The sequence below is a fragment of the Rhinopithecus bieti genome, unplaced genomic scaffold (genome assembly GCF_001698545.2).
Source record: "Rhinopithecus bieti isolate Rb0 unplaced genomic scaffold, ASM169854v2 scaffold_14826, whole genome shotgun sequence".
NCBI classification, from domain to species: domain Eukaryota; kingdom Metazoa; phylum Chordata; class Mammalia; order Primates; family Cercopithecidae; genus Rhinopithecus; species Rhinopithecus bieti.
The window spans coordinates 4,063,789-4,071,073 of NW_016808328.1; positions in this window are offsets into that span (position 1 = coordinate 4,063,789).

Sequence of the window (7,285 nt, forward strand, 5' to 3'; positions counted from 1 at the left end):
ATGTAATGGGAAAACCTGGGTTAAAATCCAGGCTTTGCTGTTTACCAGATGTGTGACTTAAGGCGAGTTACTGACCCTCGCTGCACTCCAGTCGTTTCACAGTTGCAAGGAGCTGACATGTGCTGCCGAGCCCCAGGTCTAGTGCCTGGCACACCACAGGTCTTCTCTAGTCGTTCCTTCCCTCCCATGTGCTGCTTCTCTGCTAGGCACTGGGCTGAGGCCTTTCCGTGGCTCACTTTTTTAAGACGTGTAAGGGTCCTTTGGGGTCGGCACCATGGTCATCTCCGTTCACATCCGTGGAAAGATGTGAAAGCCAAAGCATAAAAACAAAGTGAAATGACTTGGTGAGGGCCACATAGCCGCACATGGCTGCTGGTCACTCTGTTGGGATGAGATGCTAGAAGCATGCTGCTGGGGAGCACCGAGGAAGGGTCACTGCGAAGCCCAGAGAACTGCCTGGAGGAAAGCGCGTAAGCTGAGGAGCCAGCCGGAGAAAGAAGGCAGACTCAAACTCTTGAGGGAGCCAGGAGGGAGGATTTAGCAAGCCAGGCCAAGGTTCGTGAGCTTCATCCCGCCAGCTCCAGGGAGTCAGTGTGTGATGCAGTCCCTCTTTAGAAAGTCCTGCCCAGGCCGAGCGTGGTGACTCATGCCTGTAATCCCATCACTTTAGGAGGCTGAGGCTGGAGGATTGCTTGAGCCCAGGAGTTTGAGAGACCAGCCTGGGCAATATAATGAGACCTTGTCTCTACACAAAAAATGTTTAAAATTAGCTAGGCATGGTGCTACCCACCTGTGGTCCCAGCTACTCAGGAAGCTGAGGCAAGAGCATCACTTGATCCCATGAGTTTGGAGGCTGCAGTGAGCCATGGTCATACCACTCCACTCCAGCCTGGGTGACAGAGTGAGACCTAGTCTCTTAAAACAACAACAACAACAAGAGCCATGGCTCACGCCTGTAATCCCAGCACTTTGGGAGGCCGAGGTGGGTGGATCATCTGAAGTCAGGAGTTCGAGACCAGCCTGGCCAATGTGGTGAAATCCCATCTCTACTAATAATACAAAAATTAGGTCGGGCGTGGTGGCTCACACCTGTAATCCCAGCACTTTGGGAGGCTGAGGCTGGCGGATCACGAGGTCAGCAGATCGAGACCATCCTGGCTAACACGGTGAAAACCTGTCTCTACTAAAAATACAAAAAATTAGCCAGGTGTGGTGGCGGGCACCTGTAGTCCCAGCTACTCAGGAGGCTGAGGCAGGAGAATGCTGTGCACCCAGGAGGCAGGGCTTGCAGTGAGCCGAGATGCTCCGTCACACTGCAGCCTGGGCGACAGAGTGACTCCGTCTCAAAACAAGCAAACAAACAAAATACAAAAATTAGCCGGGCATAGTGGTGGGTGCCTGTAGTCCCTAATACTCAGGAGGCTGAGGCAGAATTGAATCGCTTGAACCTGAGAGGCAGAGGTCACAGTGAGCCAAGATTGTGCCACTGCACTCCAGCCTGGGTGACAGAGCGAGACTCCGTCTCAAAAAAAAGAAAAAGAAAAAAAAGAAAGTTCTGCCAGGAGTTAGCCAGGAGCTGAAGGACTAAAGGGAGCTACAGTAGGAGATCAAGGGGGTCAGGAGGTCATCAGGGAAGGCATCCTGAGGGGACAGAGCCCCCTGGACAGAGGACGGGAGATGACTGATGGAGGCTGTCAGGCAGGTAGACAGGGTGGGCAGGTCAGTAACCTGTATCAGGTAGGAGTGAGAGGCTGCTGACCAGGTTTGGGGCTTGGGCATGGGGTGGCCTCCACAGCAGGCACTGAGGAATGGGCCAGCAACACTAGGTAAGACTTCCCATGTCCCCAGGGCCTCTGGCAGTTGAGTCAACACCGGGCCACATGGATGAGTGCTTCCCAGCGCTGTGTGTGTGGAGGCAAGTCTCCTGCTGCCAGCACATTCATGGGAGCCCAGCCCTGGGACTCCGTGCCACACCAGAGTGGTTGACTTACAGGCTGGCAGGGCTGCTGCCTTCTCCAAGGGGCAGTTAGCAACCTTGACCTCCTACCTCTGCCCTGTGCCCTTGGCCTTGGAGTATCTCCCTGAGTCTCACCTTGAGGCCTCCCCAGCCCCTGCCCACCTGCTGCCTTCCTATGCACAGGCCTTCAGTTCCATCTGAGCCTTTGGTGGTACAAAGGGGAGTCTCCCTCTCCAGCCCCCAGCAGTTATATCTGTCCCTCTCTTCCACATCCCAGATGGGTGGCCCGTAGCCTCTGAAGGAAGTTAGCCTAGGTTCCTGGTAGGAGGTACAAAAAAAGGGGGTGAGGCCCCGAGATGACCAGGAAGATCTGGGTTTGGGCTCCAGCTCTGGCAAGCTAAGCTGCTTCCTTTCTCTGAGCCTCAGTCTCTGCATCTGTAAAATGGGGATCCCAGGACTTATTCCATAAGGTGATTGTAAGACACAAGGTGCTGTAATCCCAGCACTTTGGGAGGCCGAGACGGGTGGATCACGAGGTCAGGAGATCGAGACCATCCTGGCTAACACGGTGAAACTCCGTCTCTACGAAAAAATACAAAAAAACTAGCCGGTGAGGTGGCGGGCGACTGTAGTCTCAGCTCTCGAGAGGCTGAGGCAGGAGAATGGCGTAAACCCGGGAGGCGGAGCTTACAGTGAGCTAAGATCTGGCCACTGCACTCCAGCCTGGGCAACAGAGCAAGACTCCGTCTGAAAAAAAAAATAAAAAGACACAAGGTGATTGTAAGACACAAAAAGCCTTGAGAACTGGGCAATGTCAAGGTCAATGACTATTTTGTTTTGTTTTATTTTATTTTATTTCTGTTTTTTTTTTTTTTTTTTTTTTTTTGTAGTTGAGACAGGGTCTTGCTCTGTCACCCAAGCTTGAGTGCAGTGGCGTGATCTCAGCTCACTGCAGCCTCAACCTTCTAGGCTCAAGGAATCCTTCCACCTCAGCCTCCCAAGTAGTGGGGCCACAGGTGGATATCACCACAACTAGCTAATTTTTTTTTTTTTTAATTTTTCGTAGAGACAAAGTCTCACTATGTTACCCAGGTTGGTCACAAACTCCTGGGCTCAAGCAGTCTGCCCGCCTTGCCTCCCAAAGTGCTGGGATTACAAGCATGAGCGCCCGGCCGAAGGGTACATGATTTCTATTAATAACTCATATTTGACTTCTTGCTGTTGATATTAACCTCCATCACCTGGGCAGTCTGTTATTTTCACTGAGTTTACAGCAGGGCTAGAGTAACAACAAATGTTGGCTGAACTAAGGTCAAGACTGGAAAATCTGGATAAGGGCAGAAGCAAATGGGAGGGGTGGTGAGGAAGACAAGGAGAAGCAAGCAGAAAGAGGTGGCCTGCGCAGCGTGTCCCTCTGGTGCGGTTCACGCAGGGCTGGGCTGCTGGATGCCAGGCAGTTCATGTTCTAGCTTACTCGGTATTCACAATGGCCCTTTTATGGATGAGGAAACTGAGACCTGAGGGTGAAAACAACATGTCCAAGGTCACATGAGCCAGGAAACTTGTGATTGGGCTCAGGTCTGTCTTAACTGCCTGATAAATGTTGTTTCTAACTCTGTTCCACAAAGGATTCATGATAGGTTATAAATAAAATACATTCAGTAAAACAACATGCAATACCAAATGGAAAATCAGAATCACGGAAAACAGAGTGGAAAATGTGGACAAGGAAAAAGCTGAACATAAAGGCCAAGAAAGTGCCCATAGGCGAGTTTCTGATTTGGCTATGAGTTTCCTGGCAGCCAAAGAAAAAAGAGATACAAGCCGATTCCTGTTATCAAAAAGTAAAGAAGCAGTTTACACTTTCAGGAACTTCATAGTAAATTTTAAAATGAGTTAATCACATGGAAATTTCTCTGGTGAAAAATACTGGGAAGTATAATGGATAATGTAATAATAATAAATGTCAAATGGCATATCTTTAGAAGTCATAGCCATATTTTTATATCTTACCCCTTGCCCAAAGTTGTTTGTCTTGGGTTTTTTTTTTTTTTTTTTTTTTTTGAGGCAAGGTTTCGCTGTGTTTCCCAGGCTGGTCTTGAACTCCTAGCCTCAAGCAATCCTCCCAAAGTGCTGGGATTGCAGGCATGAGTCACCATGCCCAGCCAAGCACTTTATCTGTATTACCTCATTTAAGTGTCACCACAGTCCTATGAGGGAGGTACTATTATTATCATCATCATCCTCATTTGACAGATGAGTACTGAGGCACAGAGAGGCTGAGTCACTTGCTAAGGGTCACACAGCTGGGAAGTTCAGATTGGGGATCTGAAATAAGGTTTAGATCCAGAGCTTTTACCCGCTACATTATAGCATCTTTCAAATATAAGTGTTTAGCTACCAGATAATATGAGTGTGTTTTAGATGATATGTGAAGATTTCACAGATCCCAGCCAATTACCAGCACCAAAAGTAGTAACTGAGGGGACTTTGGCCACAAAGGGCAGAGCGTCTAAGGAGCTGAGGCTTAGAGACAATGTGAAAACAGCTGTGGAGGGTGTGGCTCCGTCCCAGGCCTCAGAATTTCACTTATGGGGCTTCCGTTTTCCACCTCACACCCCAAGATGCCTTAACGATCCCCCGCCTTTGGCCACCCAAACACAAGAGCCAAATGAGTGACTAATGTCGTCTGGGCAAAGGGGGTCATGCCCAGGTGCCACCAGGCCAGGAGGCTTTTGTTACCAGAAACCTGTGCGTGTTTATATTTCTCGTTTCTGCTCACCCCAGGCCTTTGATTTCCCAGGGTGGAGTTTCCAGAGCTGGGCACCGAGGCTGTCGTCACTTCCTTTGTGCGGCTGGGGCACTGGGGACTGAGGACGGGGCAGTCCACAGGGAGCTGTGGTTCCACCCCTCCACTCTTGGTTTCTGTCAGGCCCTTCTCATGAACACAGACCCAGATTCAACCCAGATTTCTCCTCCACGACTGCACAGTGCCAGGAAGGGAACTGAGAAGACCAAAGCAGAGGTTCTTTTCCTTCCCCAACGCTCTCGGGGCCAGGTATGGCACCCACAACCGCAAATGAGACAATTAGGGAGAATAAGTGGTGGCTGCCCCGCCAGCTCAGAGCCTGTCTGCCCAGGGCACCCAGACTCTGTGAGGTTCCCACCTGAAGAAGCAGTTCCACCTCCCACAAGGAGCACGGGACCAAGAGTCCAGGACCCAGGTTTGAGGCCCAGCTCTGCCGCTTTCTCGCCGCAGGGTTCAGGTTCTCTGGAGGCAGCGTAATGGAGTCAGTGGGTTTGGCAGGGGGAAGATTCACATCCTGGCTCCCTCAGTCTCCAGGCAGGTGACTCGGGGCTGAGGGGTAAGTCCTTTCTCCTCCCCGACCCTTGGTCATCTCATTTGTAAAGCAGAGGTGATGATTCCCATCTCAGGGACGAGACACTGTGGGGTTAGGAGAGAATTTGTCAAGTGGCCTGATCGGTTTTTGGTCTGTCCAGGCCCCTCCCCCTTTCTGTAAGCTGGAAGTGATACCTGTGAGCCTGAGGCTCTAGGTGGGTGTGGGGAGCCATTGAAGTAGTGAATGGAAGGCCCTGGGTGAAGGGCCCCAGGCAGCTGTTGAAATGTTACTTACCCACTGTGGACTTCCCACCAAGCAGAGCCCACCAAGCCTTTCCCATCTGAGATGGGTTCAGTTTCACTGAGGCAGGCATCTCAGGAAGGGGCCCTTGGCTTTTGTGTGCTGAAAAATAACCAGTGCTCCATCTCTGCTGATTTCTGCTTGGGAGTTCCATGAGCTTCCTGCATCATCTGTCCACAGACAGGCTGCTGCAGGGTAGACATCAGAGCCCCTGGGGTGGCTTCCGGCCTCCCTCCCTTGCCTCCCGCCTTCGCTCAAACATCTGTAGAGGTTCCAGCCCCAGACTAAGCCCTTAAGGAGACAGGGTCCCACGAGACCGAGCCTCTGCCATCCGGGTTCTGTCTAAAATGCTGTGTGCAGTAAAAGGCAGCATGGGGTAGGGTGGCTGTGTGGGGACACAGAGCCAGGGACCAAATGCTGTCGGGGTCCCCGGAGGGTAGTCAGGAGAGCTTGCCAGAAGGGGGAAATCTCTGAAATGAGACAGAAGGAGGAGGAGCCATCGCTTAACCGCACCTGGGCAAGTTACTTCCCTGAACCTCAGTTTCATTCTCTGTAAAAGGAACCAGTGATACCTGCTTCCCAGGGAAGGGTGAGAAGCTTAAAAGAGATGGTGGGTGTAAAAGGACTGACAAATCCCTTACACCACCCGGGTGAATCCCTTACACCACTCAGGTGCCCAGGGGAGATGTTCGGTGAACTGAACTTCTTTTTCAAGTCTTTTCCTCTGGCGATTGACACCTGGTATGTAGTATAACCAAGTGTCCTATTCTAGAAAAAGCCCATCTGCAACCCAGCAGTAAGTGAAGCAGCCTCAGAGTCCCCCCTCTCTCAGGGATAGGTAATGGAAACTCCTGCACCCAGTGGGAGTGAGGCAGAAGTCTCCAGAATTCAGACTCTTCCCATGCACCCTGCCTCCCCAGGGCCTGTGACTTTTAGATGTGTTCCCTATTTCTGTAGGTATTATGAAGTTAGATGCAGAAGAATTCTTGAGAACTTAAAGGCACTTCCCCTCTACTTGTCCCCCCTTTGATTTTAACAACCGTTTGTTGAGCACCTACTCTGTGCCAGGTGATGGAAAGTCTCTTTTCAACAGGCCAGACAAGGTCCCAGCCCCAGTAAAGCTGTGGATTCCGGGGAGGGGCAGAGAGTGTGATGACAAAGACATGAAAACAAAACAAAACAGCCTGCAACAAGTAGTATAAAGGAAAATGAACAGGATGCTGTAATGGAGAATTTGGGGGACTGCTTAGGGCTCCTGGGACATTTGAGGAGGTGCTAGGCTGAGATGTGAAGTTGGAGCTGACCATGGGAGGAGTAGAGAGGAGGAAAAAATGTTCCAGACAGAGACAACAGCAGCTACAAAGGCCTTAGGGGAAGGGGAAACCTGTAGAAACTGAGGAACTGCATGAGGAGGTCAAGGGGCGGGTAGCACAAGATGAGGGTCCAGAGTGGGCAGGGGCCATGGGGCCCAGTGAAGGGTTTGGATTTGACTCCAGGGACAGTGGAGGGGTTTTAAGCAAGGGAGTGGTAATATCAGAATTTTATTTTTATTTTATTTATTTACTCAGACAAGATCTTGTTGTGTCGTCCAGGCTGGAGTGCAGTGATGCAATCACAGCTCACTGTAGCTGCCACCTCCTGGCTTCAAGCGATTCTCCCACTTCAGCATCCCAAGTAGCTGGGACTA